Genomic DNA, 14310 nt, shown 5'->3' with positions numbered 1-14310 from the left:
TTTTGGAAGGTTGCATTTAGTTTGAGTAATCATTGATTTCTACAAGAAAACGATGATAATTATATTTATGTCCCCCAAGTATTTTCTCAGGAAACAGACAAACAGCCTTTCTCAATTTGTTTTAAGAACAAACACAGTACCACTGTAAGTATTTTCTTGTTTATTCTGAAGATGAAATGGATTAGTAATGGTATGAAATATGATACTAAAGAGTAAATTTTTAGGGTATCTTTTAAAGATAAAGGCAGAGTTTTCACAAACTTTTACAGATTCTGTAGGAATGTTGAACACTGTGTACATAACCACATGCAAAACAAACAGGGCCTTGTCATTTTGTGCTATATAGCATGTGTCCAGCCTGCAAACCACATGAACAGTTAGTAATGTGGCCCCACAAGATCATAAGGTTTCAGCATTTTTATGTGATTTTTAGTGATATTTTCCATGAGTTGACTGCACATAGTTTGAACGTGAACTGCACAGGCAACAGCAGAAAGATGTGGAGGGGAGGGGACAGAGCAGTGCTAACTCCACATATCATGCCCACCACACACATTTTGTCAAAGCTAAACTTGTGTGTATTGTATGTGACATGATATTTTTAGGATATACACAAATAGGCATGCAATAACTGAATAATCTAGAAATTACAATCATGACCCAATTTCTTGATATTTCATTAAGTCATGTGTTACACTGGCAACAGCTAGAAGAATGTCTTGTATTTTCAGTACAACAAGGATCAAGAGCTACAGTCACATGTAAAACTGCTGGTCCTTACTTTTCTATTTCTGGAGATAGTTGTATTTCTGCCTGATTTAGAAATTCATTTGCAAAAAGTCTATGAGTTTGATTTTTTTACATGAATTGGAGAAAGTCCACTGACAGTTTCTCACTGCAAGGACTCTGAGAAGTTTAGGGCAGTTTCTCCATCCCATGCATAGTTACACATTATTACACTGAGAAAAGAAGATAAGCTGCCAGTTTGTTATTGAATGCCACTGTGGATCCAGCCTCAGACAGAGGGTTTAGAAAGTGGATCAACAGATTTTATGTTCTTAGATTCCACCTCAAATAAGTGAACAAAAAATAAATAAATCATTAAATATAAAAACGCAGACAAAACAACAAGGAAAATACTGTTTTAAGAAGATCTTGTATAGGTTATGCTGAACAGATTCGGCCATTGTGAGGCTGCATCATTCCACAAGTCTGAAAGTAATTAGGAAGGCTGAATACAAGTAAGTTGTAGAAGTCTGGAACAAAAAATGGACCACATTCTCAATGGTTGCAAATTGAAGTATCTCCCCTGAGTTTATTGCAGTTATTTAGATCATATTGCAAGAACATGACAGCAGCAAAATGTGACTTTTCTAGTAGATGTTCTTCAGTGTCCTTTCAAGAACATTCATTTAATAAAAGAGATTTAAAGAAGGAATTGTCTTCACCCACAGTTGAAGACTGTTGGAGAACCTGACTGTATATTGTCTACTCATACACAATATTTAATGGTATTACCTTTAACATCTACCATATGTAGGCTTGTACCTTGCCATATCAGTGTCTAAGTTCCACAGAAATAAAATATGCAACCCATATCCATGCAATCATTTTAATTTGCTTTGTGACCACAGTAACTTTCTACAGTACTTGAAAACAGATTTTTATGATTTACTTTTACTTGAAATTTAAAGTCTATGAAAGAAGAACTGTGGCTTGATTTGGAAATTCATAAGCGTTTGAAAGACATCCCCAAAATAGAAGTCAGAGTTCTTACAACAGGAAACAACAATACCAACATTCTGAGTTTCTTTCCAAGTTATGACATGTGTGATGATGGATTAATAAAAGGTAGAAGCAAAGCCAAAATCTGGATAAGATATTCCAGCTAGACTGTAACCGCTTATTCTTTGATTATTTCTTGTAACTGTGGCTTACCTTCAGTTTACATAATCATGTAACTGTATCAAGCTATTAACTTTGCAGTGTCTTGCTGAACTTTTACTGTTGCTAATCTAGAAACTGTAGATCCTGACAACTTTTATTTCCAGGGGCACAGCGGTATTTGTACACTTATCTACACTTAAATTTTTTGTCATTAATTTTTCTTAATGCTCCAACACAAGGAAAGGAGCATATTCATGAATATTGGTACATTCGGTATGAAATGTAGAAGTATGAAATACTTTATGAAATCTGGTGGTTCTACTGTGAAGGAAAAACAAATATTAAAACTTTGAAAATGTTTAATAATAGAACTGGCTGCATCTGTCTTATACATTTGGCAGAATGTGGTTGAATTTAGGCAAACTTTTTTTTCTTGTACTTATTAAGAAAATATTCATACTCCAATTACTCTTCTCCTGTAAATGTAGGAGCAAATTTCTGAAAACAGAGCTTCTTGATGGAATGTCAAGTGATATCTGGCCTAAGGAAAGTAATTAGAAAATAAACATTTTGATTAATAGTTTACCCTCAAGTGTCTGTTCATTGTTTTGGAATATTGCATTACAGTTTTTAATCCCTAATTTGCTATTATCTGAAACAACATTCGGAGTAAATTTTAACTGTAAGGAAACCAACAGTTTTTTGTTTTCATTTTGATTCCCATGAAGACAAATTTCAAAATTGCACAATTTGTGCAACTGCATAATTACAAACAAAATGTGTCTCTTCATAGCCTGTAATTCCAACTGGAATTGAATTCCAATCTGAAAATCCTTCATGAAAATAATATAAATCACAATTTGGAGTGGAGTAAAAGATTTATATTTGGATCTCTGGCTAATTACAGCTAAAAAGTCATTCTGCAGAGTTATTTACCTCTAGCTGTACTTATGACTGAGAACCGCCACATATGCCATTTCCTTGCATGGGCTTCAAAGACCTCTCTCTTTGAAGTTGCAGAGGTTAGACTGGTAGTCTATTCCTCTTAGGGCTGTCTACCTTCACTATCCATACACATAAATGCTACTGGGAAAAAAAATCAAACCCACTTCCATTTGGGCCTGCATAACTTTGCAACTAACTTTCAAAGTTAGAACTGTAATTTTAATGCTGAAAAATGCATATATAAAATTACATGTATGACAGTGAAAACCACATTCGACAAATTTAGCAGACTTTAACACAAAGTTCCACAGGAATCTTAACAAGTTAGCTCCAGATATGACCATATTAGAGAAAGCTGGAAACAGCCTTACAGAGCTGGCTTTTTAACTAAAGAAATGCCCTCAAGAAGACTCATTCCAGCTAATGAAGGTATTATATAAACAGTTAAAAGGCAGTTGCTGGAGGCTGGTAATAAGTTCAAATATCAGCAGTTAGTAATTATGAAGGTTTCCTATCTCATTTCAGAATAACTATCCTGTTCTGGTTGTAATAGACCTGCGGAACGGAGACCTTCCTGTCACTATGTTCAGGTACTATTTTGTGGAAAGTATGTGTGATGTCTTCCACTATATATCTCAAGCTCTGTTTTAAGGTCAGACAAAGACTAAAGCTGCCAATCAATAATCTGAACAGAAAGAGTAAATAAAATTAATCAGATTGATAATTATTATAGTGGTTTTGCAACAACAGGAGCAATTGCCAAAAGGTACATGCATGACTGATCCACCCTGAAAGACAAATTTACTAGCACCACTTCTTTCATTAAAGAAGAGGCAAAAAATTGTTGACCTCACCCAGCAGTTTGGAAATTATGCATGGTCATTATCAGTATGATTCACACTGAATTAAATTAAATAAAATGTTGTTAAATTATTTCATTTAAATATGAGACCAGTGATTAAATAGGTAGTTTTTGTGTTTTTATTATTAGCTTTTGATATTACATGAACAGCTAGCATTTATTATTAATTGGTACCCTAATTAAAGCCATACTAGCCATTTCCATTAGCTTATTCAAACTTCTCCAGAGCTGTCCGTCTGGTTTTAATCAAAACCAAATGGTAATCCAAGTTCTCAGTGTGGAACGGCTAAGAGGAAGTCATTCAGAGGAGGCAGAAGAAAGCAGAAAAGATAAACAGATGATATTCACTAAATTTGTGCAGAGCAGAGGATGTAGATGCTGTGGGTTACTCCGAAGACGTGATTCAGGCACTCTGTCAAATTGGAACGAAGTAGTTACAAGTGTTTTATGTCAGCAAAATACTAATTTGATCAAGATGGAGTCTGTCCTTTTGCTTTCGCAGGGCTGGATTTGTGTGACTCTGGAGGATTCTCAGAAGAGGTAAAGCAACATATACTATTGCCTGTTATATGACTGCATTTAAACCATAGCATTCATTTTCTCAGATCCGGATAATTCTCTTGAGTAGGAATGCAATTTTAGTAGCATATGCATGCGTATCTATTGAACTGTGTGTATATGCTGATCAGAATAGTACAAGAGTCTTTGTAAGCTAAATTTAAATTGTGTTGTTCTCTTCCTTTTTCCTACTACCTGGTACCAAGATGAGACATTTTGGAGACATTCCCCCTTTGTTCGAATTGATTGTCATCTTTGCATGATCCCTGGAGATGTGCAAAATGTATGTATATTTTTAAAGAAAAGAAAACATTGAGGAGGGGTTTAAAACATGTTTGCAGTATGTAACTGTAGCTGAGATCTTCCAGTTTGACAGAAATACCTCAGCAGTGTGTTAAGCTGAATGTCTTGAAATTTTCAGTCTGGGCGTCTTTTTCCCTTTCCCCCTCTCTGCGTGCTCGCTCCTTTTCTCTCTGCCTCGCGCACGCACACACATGCTCTCCCTCTCTGTCTCTCTCTCCCTCTCTCAAAGGCAGGAAATACTTTTCAGGCAATCTGGGCCTGGTTGTTGAGGCCCCTTTCACAAAACATCAGTCTGAATTTAGTAGACAGAAGTCACTGGGAAAAGCTTGACAGGCTCGTGCTTAGCTAAGGCTCCCTCCGGCTGCAGAGGGTGTTTTTGTTAGAATCACACATTGAGGAAAACTGCTTAGAATAGAGCAAGGATCTCAGAAGTGAAATCTGAACTTTTATGCTAGCAGTAGCTAACTGGGACTGGGTTCTTTTGTTTGTTGTTTTTTTTTTTTTATCCCTCTTTTTTAAGGACTTTTTTTTTCCCCTTTCTTTCTTATTTTTCTTTCTTTTTTTTTTTTTTTTTTAAAAGCAAAGATTTTCAGAAGGTCATGTCCAAGTTTGACTGACATTCTCTTCACTTACGTAAAGCTGTCTCAGAATCTTCCTATACTTTAAAATAAGACAAAATATTTTTTCTTTTTTCTTTTTTCTTTTTTTTTTGAAGTGAAAGAAAATTAAAAAACAGGAAAGAAACAAGCAGCATCCAGCACTACTGGGGCTTTCAGCATTCAGGATCCCAGCACTAAAACTGGAGGTAAATAAATATCATTGAAAACGTAAATTTAGTTGTATGCTGCTAATCCTGTTAATCAAAATGTGCCAGAGCTGTAACAAAATCTTCTTGTTCGTTTTGCTTAATCTTTTAAAAATATGCTTGATATGCTAAACTTTGTTTATTTGCATTCATGTATAAATAGAACTGCATGGTCTTGCCTGCATGTTTTTAATAGGCATGAAATAAGAAAGCTAAAAGTGTGAATGATATCTTTTTTCACCTCATTTGCCAACAGGGAGGGCATTTAGGGCTATGTTTTTTTCTCTTTCCCCACCTTCTCCTCCCTTCTCTTCCCTTCCCCTCTGGCAGTAATGACGATGAAAAGACATTTAGGTAGATATATCAGTTATACTTCTGATGGTCTCGTTGCCTAGCTTTTACTTAGTCCTAAATGAAGTTTGCAGTATAACTGACAAGACAGTCCTAAATGTGTACACTCTAAATATGCAATTTCTAGGTATCCTTCTCCTTGTTAGCTAAAGCAGGTTATTTTTAGTAACCTTTAATTAGATATGCAGTTTGGGGTGTGCTGTGCTAACTTTTAGAAGGAAAGCAGGATTCAGAGAATGTCAGCTGGCTAGATAACTTTGGTGAAGACGTATGAATTCTTTTTTTCAACCTAGTTAAGGTTTAACTATTAAAAGTAAAAACAATCTGCTGCTTAAGTGTTTAGGGGGAAACTCAGGATATAATTTTTGACTGTGTGAACAGAGCTGCAGCTATTAAAGCGGTGATTTAAGCATTTTTCACATCTGTATATATGTTATTTTATGTATCTTTTGTCATCCTGAATATCCAAAAGGACAGCTGTTATTTTAAGTAATGAAAGAAATTCTTTCTCGCATCATTAAGACTTCATATATTTATTGGCTTGTTTGGTAACAGGAGTCATCTGTTCACATACATTGAAGATAATTTTATGAAGTTTTTTATTTGTATTTTTACTAAATACTGTTTTGAAATAATTGGTGACTAAAGAAATGATTTTATGGCTTGAAGCAAAGGAAAGGAGCAGTAAGAACTCTGGAATGGTGTCCAATATCTTCTCTGTTATAATAGACTGAGAACTGTGCTTTACTGCCCAACCCATTTTGTAGAGGAATGTTCTCCATGTTGTTTGAAGCTCTGGGACATGAAGAGCATGGAGCTGAAGGGGGAAGGAAACATCTGGTAGGCAGCAAGTTACTCCTGGATATACTCTAAGGTGAACGTCAGAGTAGTAGTCACAACTTCGATAGTTCTTAATCATGAGCTGGGAGAGCTGTGGTAGGTCTGTGGTGAGACAAAGTTCAAAAAAGAATCTGATCAGCTGAGTCTATGTGTCATTCCCACAAAATTCATGCTGGAACTTTGATTTGCCAAGGGATTTAATATTAGTACCTTTCAGTCCATTCTGTTACTATACTTGCCCCCTGCAATTGTGGATATATATACTCAGTCAGGACTGTGTTTAAACAGAGGAGATAAAATGATTAAAACAACTATTCCACATCAAGGGGCATCTTCTGTAGCATCTTCTTCTGTCTTTTAAAGGACATAATGAATGACCTCAGTTGACCTCACTTGCAAATAAAAGTACCTGAGATAGTTGAGTTATAGGCTAGACAATGGGATGAAGTCCAGAAAATACTTTCTCATGTAACTCACTTTCTCATTTAAGTTTCTCACAGGCCATAAGAAAATATAACACACATAAGTGCGCTACACTCTCATTTAGAGTGTTTATTGAATAGTTCTGAAGACAAATCCCCGTTGGTATTCAAGACCTGGTCATGCTTAATCTAATTTTTGTGTTATACTATACTATTTTCTTAGATATTGTTATTAAACAAACAAACAAACATCTGCAAAAGGACTAGCGAAAAGATAGGATACAATCTAACACTGAGCATCTATAGCTGTTGACCTGTTCTGTTCACTCCAAAATGCTAATACCTTTTAACTTGAAACACGCATAAAGCCAATACATGAGATGATTACTTTGAACAATAAAGCAAATTAATTAATATCTCTAGCCTTGAGCAAAACTAACGCAAGGGATCAAGTTCTTACAATAGAAAAGATTCAAAGAGCTCTCCTTTGGTATCAATTTATGTCCTTGCAAACTCTTTTGTATCATGTATCTGTCAACTTCAATGTTAAATTCTGTAATCAGAACAGCTAAACAAAGTAAATTGGAATATTTGGGACTAGTTCATGAAGATCTTTGTGACACAAAGCAAAATTTAATTCCTTGGAAAAGAAACTGGAAAACAAAAATAACTGTTTTGGTAGGCAATTTTTGAGTAGGCAAGTCTTATAGTAATTCTTATGAACTGCTGAATATAATACTAATTATATATAACAAAATATATAATAAAATACATAATAAAAGCTATTATATTCTATAAAAATATATTTTCACATTTTGCTTTAATGTGGTGGAAAAATAGAAGGATGTCCATTTTGTCCTTTTTTATAAATCTCAAATTTTTTTTTTTAATTTATTTTCTTAATTGTCTGAAATTGAATGCTGAATTTTATAATATATTTTTCTGTTGTTCTTAAAATGAATTTTGTTGCTGAAAATTACCAGCTTTGATGCCAAGCTTCCCTGAGGAGGGCTGTAGCAGCAGCAGGAAGAGAACTTATGAACAATTTTATCAATTTTTTTTTTTCTAGAAAGGATATGTATACTTCTGAACATTCTTTTTTCTTGTAGCCATCTGGTTCCATTTTCTGCTGTTTGGATTAAAAAAAATTCTTAAGATATTTTTTTTTTTTAATCTTGGTGTCCTATTCCTTCTACAAAAGGAAAAGGGAGGAAAAAAAGAATTAAAAAAAAAAAAAAGAGAGAAATTGAAATAGCATAGCCAGAAGACCTAGACTCTGATCTCCTTCCTAAAATCAGGAGACTGGATGAAGATTCTGGCGGTCTCTGATTCTACTCCTCACTCAAATCAGGGTCAGCTAGAACAGGCAGCTCAAGGCTTTGTCTACTTGAGTTTTGAATATCTTCAAACATGTTTATCAGTTTCAGTACTTAGTAAGGATTTTAAACTTGCTATCTACACAGGTATACACTTTTTTTTTTTTTTTTTTTTTAATGTGTATGTGTGTACAGGCAAACGTATACCTGTACATATAGTACATATACCTGTATGTATAAAAGTATTCCCCAAACCAGATGCATAATCATTTTTGCATGCAAACCCTATGTTAATAAGACTGTGACCATGATGTTTTAAAATGATTAACTCTGTTGAATTTAAATACTTCATTGGGCTCCTGGCTGCATTTCAAGATGTTTTTCTATTTCTTCATTCCCCACTGGTATTTGTTGATAGTTCTAGATTTTAAGTGAAGTCTTTTGGTAGAGAATTTGAAATCCATTGTTACCATAATTGCTTGTTTCTGTTGAATGGGGAAAATATGTTGAAATTACAAATGCCTGGACTTTTATCTCTGATGTATTGTGCATTAACCACTGAACATAGAGGTTTGTCCTGTGCTCTACATATCTGCATGAAGACTTATTTAACGCACACAATGTAATCTTCTAGTCTTCTCTTTCCTCTGGGCTCTCCTTTTTTTTTCATTCTGATTTGTGATATTTTCTGGTTTGTATTTTTTAATATCTTGTCTCAAATTCCAGCAGGCTTAAATTAAAATGCCTTTGAAAAGGCATTTTCAGGAAAATTCTGTTACCTCTGAATTCTAAGTTCTTCTCCTGCCCTCTACCTTTCTATCAGTTCTAGGCTTTCCAGGGAAGTCACTATGCCATATTGCTAAGAATTCTGTAGTCTGATTCACTTTACGTCATCTCTGACAAATATTCCTTAATGCATAAATTTTCCAAGTCAAATGTAACTTATACTTATGGAAAGTTTCCACTGTGATCCAAAATTTTATTTTGTGTAAGGGAGATTCAAAATTACAGTGTAATTATACTAGGAGATGAGAGAGATCTAGAGTAGAAGAGAAGATTATTAAAAAATATTATTCTGCTTAGAGAACTAAATAAGAATGGAAGAGACGAGAAAAACCAGCAATATACTCACCTATTCTAACTACTTTCATATTTTTAGTAAAGTTGCATAACTGCAGCATAATAAACATCAAACAGCTTCAAGTTTGTATTACAATCTTTAATAGGAACATGTAAAGCTACTTTCTTACATTTTCTCTTCCAAGACATAAATGAATAACAGGTATGGGAGGAATTACTTTGGATTCACTGGTTCAATCCACAGCAGTGAACTCTCCACTACTGATCAGCCCTGAGAGGCCTGAGAGGTACAAGAGGTTCAACACACTGAAAGTTGTAGTGTTGGATTAAACATCTTTCTGTCAGAGATGTCAGTGCTTTCATGGCAATTTCCAAACCCAGAATCAGTGTCAACTCCATTACAAATATAAGTAAAGATTTTTAAAAGCTTTTTCATATCGTACAAACTGATAGGTGGTAAAGAAATTTGATCCAAGTAGTTTTCAGACTGAGGCAGGGTAATATGTTTTATTTTTTGTGTACAGAAACAGTAGTTTGCAGAGTTGAATGAGTACTCTCAAACAGGCTACAGACACTGAATAGGAGAAAAGCATCACAAAACTGAGAGATCAGCTGATGAGTCTGGAATTCAGGCCACTCTGTAAACTGATTTTCAATGTCTTATGTGTGAAGTATATACGTAACAGCATCAAAATTACTTTTTAGTTCTGTGCTCACCAGTGATGAATACGTGCTTGTGGTTTACTCAGTAAGGGCAATGGTTACCAGCAGTCATTGCCCATAGTGCCTTGGGCTTCACAGTTCATGTCTATAACAAACTCCAGCAACTCATCTTTAAATGGAAACACTCTATTAGAACCTTAAATATAAAAGGCAGCAGGAAAACAATCTGGTTAGTTTATATTGTTTTCCAAAGAGCTTCCTGTAGCTAGAAAATTAGTATTTTACTAGGGTTGGCTAGAAAATGGAATTTCTTCCATCATGAGAAATTTAGAAAAAAAAGAGAGAGAGAGAGAGAGAGAGAGAGATTTGGGAAGAAGTTATTATTCTAATTTAGGACTAAAAGTAATAGTCACAGTCTTCTGGTTTGACACGTCCTATGGGACAGCCTTTTTTACTTTTGTGTCTGCTTGTTGAGTTGCTTCCAGTCAAGGGGAAGAGGGAGGAAAGTGTTTTTTCTGTTCTGCAAAAGTGGAGAGCAGAAAGAATTTGGGGGCAGGACTGATAAGGCAGACACAAAAGCACAAAAGTAAAATTCCTTTTTAAAAGGTCTTATTCTTGGAAAAGGAATTTCTGTGTTAAGGCCTCCTACTTCTCTAGCAGATGTTATATACTTGATGGCTGTTGTCATTCTGAAATGATGCTGTGATGAAGGTGATGGAGAACATTCCATTATTGTATCAGCTAATAAGAATTCAATGCACATCATTAATATAATAAAATATCATCAAGGATTACATTAAAGAAGAATAATTACACCATGATACTTTTAAAAATATTATTTCTGTTTCCTTAACTATTCATCAGTGTCAAATAGTACAAAAATACAAAGTTGGATATGTTTGTTATTTAAATTGGTTTTGATTTGATAATTAAATGGGGTGTAAATAATATAGATCTTAAGTAAGCTGGATAATTGTGGATCAGTTTGGATCCTCTCATTTCCCCTTTCTCATCCTTGAGGAAGAGCATCAGCTGATCTGAGGCTAAATGTTGGATATAAAATATAAATGTAACATCTCAATGTAATCACATGCTGGCTACAAGTAAAAACCCTTCTTTGTAATGATGATGAGCACTTTTTAGACGAGCAATAGAAAGTAAAAGTAGCTAATGCTGTTTTACCTTTTCTGACAACAAATTAAGACACATTGGCAAATCTTGGGTTCAGATATTATGAATCAGTAATATTTGCACTAAACAAGCAAGACTTTGAAAGTGTCTGAACAAGCAACTTGTCAATCTCATGCTATAGTCTGAGGCATTTAATGTATTGAGTTCTTACTATGCTGCTGGACAATACAACATCTTCTGTAATATGCTAAGTATCATTTACATCAAGGATTTAAATAGCCTTAAATGTAACCTCCTACTGTGCTGTGTACTTTCTAATTTTGACTGAGCTTGAAATTTGTTCTAGATTACCAACTACAGCCATACTTTCTTCTTTTATTCTGACTACTAGCAGATAAAATGGAGACTATTATTACACTTTTATAGTTGGAGTTGTTTTTTCCTATCTGCATTCACTTGCATTTCTTGACAGGGAAGTTTCCACACAATTTTATCTCCTAGTTGGTCACTGTAATGAGGTCTCTCTGTAATTCTTCAGTTAGATTTCCAAACAAACATTAAATTAATGAACTGTCATACCTTTTTTCCTTCTGAGTAAAATAAATAGCAAATATTCTAATAGCAATCTTTGCAAATCTATTAATAATTTCCCTTCTTATTTAAAACAAAACAAAGCTCATCTATTTATTCTCACTTTTAGACTTCTGTGGGTTTTTTGTTTTTTTCTTCTTTTCCTTTTTCATTCTTCATTAGATTTTCAGCCAATTTACTATATACAAAGAATAAAAGGACTTATAAATATATAGCTCAGGATCAAATGGATTTGATTAGATTCTGAAAAGAGGTTTAGGATACCCCACCATTTTTCCCAGCAGCCGAAGGCTGAAATTCCTCCTGTTCCTCCAATTTTCTTATTTTGAAGAGATAACCCCAGGAGTTTTAGTGAGGAGATGGAGATTTCTGGGCCCAACCTACCTCTGCTTCTCCTTGCTCTCCAAGATCATCAAGAAAAAGAGTGGAGCAAGAGTGCCCCAGAAAGGCTGTACTTCTCATACCTGAGCCCCAGTCAGGATCGCTTCCGACTCTGTGCATCTCCTTTCTCACATAAAACACGTATCTTGTTCCAAACTCATTGGCCTTTAGCTTGAAAGGATCAGTTTCTCACTTTAACACCTTGAGACTTTCAGGCATCATTTCTGTCCCCTTACAATTCCCATGTACCTAGTGAGCAACTATCAAAGTTACAAATTCCACAATTTCTCATTTGAGTTGTTACTCAATCCAACCATTTCATTCCTTATCACTTTGATTTCTTGTTCTGAAAAATGTTCTCACTGATGTTCCAACCTGAGTCTTGTTATCTTTTGATCTTAAGGTTGTGATCTGTTCTCATCCTTTTTTTTTTTTTTTTTTTTTTTTTAATGATCTTAAGGTGGCCAGAATTTGGTGGTGCATTGAAACAGCCCACTTCTAAAACACTATATTATAATGTATGATCTGGTAGGAATAATCATGTCTAGCACTTGGATCATCTGTCTGTAATGAATATCAGTACTAAAACCATACTATCTTTTCACTGCACATTAAAAGCACAATGCAATACAGTTCCAATATTAGTGTTTGAGATTGGTGTTTTGTTTTGTTTTGTTTAGAATATTACCTGTGGTTCTCTTCAAGCATTTTGTCAGAAACTGGGGAACAAAAATTCTCACTATTTTAGAAATATTTTAGGATTGGCATTTGTTATGAGATTAAAATATGTTATTGTTATTTGGTTAAAAGCCTATGGCTTTCACTAATGCTAACGAATGCAATCAGTCAGTGCCAACCACTGTATTATAAATACATGAGAATCTTTCCCGATCTTTCTGGCTTCATATGCATCAGTCACTGAAAATTTTCCATTCAGATTATTCTTGTCAAGACAAACAACTTATTCTTAGCAGAATTCATATCTGTTATCTTGCAGTGACAGCAACCTCTTTAAGGCTTCTAAGACACGCTGTGGTTCTAAATGTTATGTCTGCAACACTGATGCTGGCACTAATTTCTTTCAAAAAAAAAAATATTTAAAAAAAGGAAAGAGGAGAATTAAAGTTTTTATTCTTTGGCATTTTCACTTTTAATAGCTTTTATTTAAAAAAAAAAAAAATCTGCAGAATGAAGCAGGAAGGAAAAACAATTAGTTGGACAGTGTCTAATAAGCTATGCTTTTTCTAGACTCATGTATATTGCATTGATTTCAGTTTTCTAAAATTAATTTTTAAAGAGGAGATATATAGGTAGTGTACCTGAGTTAGTATTGATATCCTTGTTTATTGTAGTCTAGGCAAGATATCTTCAACTTTTTAGGAGAGAAAAAAAAAAAAAAGAGTATGCATCACACACTTTCTCAAAAGCCAGATTTTTTTGTTTTAGCCTACAGGACGTAGGCTATGGATTTTAGTTGAGTATTACTTCCTTAGCACCTTTCACTGGTACACAAAAGCTACTTCTATTATTGTCCACTAATTCATGGATGAAAATGTCACTATATGATGATCTTTTACATTTAAAAGAAATTAGGGAAGCACATAATGTACTCAGTACTACAGCAAAAATTCCTTATGTTTAAATGTACTGTAAAAACCTGTTTATATAAAAACTGCAGACAAGGTGAGCCGCACTTCAGTTAAATCCAAAGAGTGGTTTATGTCCAGGAAATAAGAGAAGGAAGGACTGCAAATTCTAAAACAGGCAATTTAAAATAACTAGCTATGCAAAGACCTAGAGGCTTATGTTTTATCTCAAATTATTTGTAAACAATATTCTGTCTCAGAGCTTGGTATGGAATTACTGAAAGAGCTGAATGTAAGCCAGAACAGGAAGATGTGAGATGAGTTTATAGGAAACAGATCCCATTTGCTCAGACTTCCTTAAACAAAGCTTGCTGACTAGGGTCAGAGACCAACAAAGATAAAATAGTGATAACAAATATTTCTGCTTGATCTCAGTTGCTTACGTATGCCCACTAGGTAAAAAATTTAATGAAACATTCTTTCATCTCAGCGTAACTTTATAAGCAAATGCTTTTGCCTTATTCTTTTCCAAATAAGATTTGCATCCCATGCAAAGTAACAGCAAAAACTGAATTTCACTTGGGATGGT

At 34.4% G+C, this 14310-nt stretch overlaps 1 protein-coding gene and 1 long non-coding RNA gene across 4 annotated transcripts in view; one reads left to right on the top strand and one right to left on the bottom strand.

The window, feature by feature from the left end:
- LOC128080325 (uncharacterized) overlaps positions 1-14310 on the bottom strand; it is a 987521-nt gene that overhangs the window by 929379 nt on the left and 43832 nt on the right. The gene's annotated exons all lie outside the window — the stretch shown is intronic.
- Positions 3358-14310, top strand: part of DLC1 (DLC1 Rho GTPase activating protein) — a 214035-nt gene continuing 203082 nt past the window's right edge. Inside the window, exons 1-4 of one of the 3 annotated variants that reach the window (XM_052682373.1) lie at positions 3358-3422; positions 4197-4234; positions 4459-4535; positions 5271-5360. The gene's annotated coding sequence lies outside the window, so the exon portion shown is untranslated. Of the gene's footprint in view, positions 3423-4196; positions 4235-4458; positions 4536-5131; positions 5361-12595; positions 12654-14310 lie in introns of those variants that run through there. The other 2 variants (XM_052682375.1, XM_052682374.1) reach the window with 2 other exon arrangements.

Source organism: Tympanuchus pallidicinctus, unplaced genomic scaffold, assembly GCF_026119805.1.
Source record: "Tympanuchus pallidicinctus isolate F22 unplaced genomic scaffold, pur_lepc_1.0 scaffold2, whole genome shotgun sequence".
NCBI classification, from domain to species: domain Eukaryota; kingdom Metazoa; phylum Chordata; class Aves; order Galliformes; family Phasianidae; genus Tympanuchus; species Tympanuchus pallidicinctus.
The sequence above is the reverse complement of the archived record's forward strand: the minus strand, read 5'-3'. Positions and strand labels throughout refer to the sequence as shown.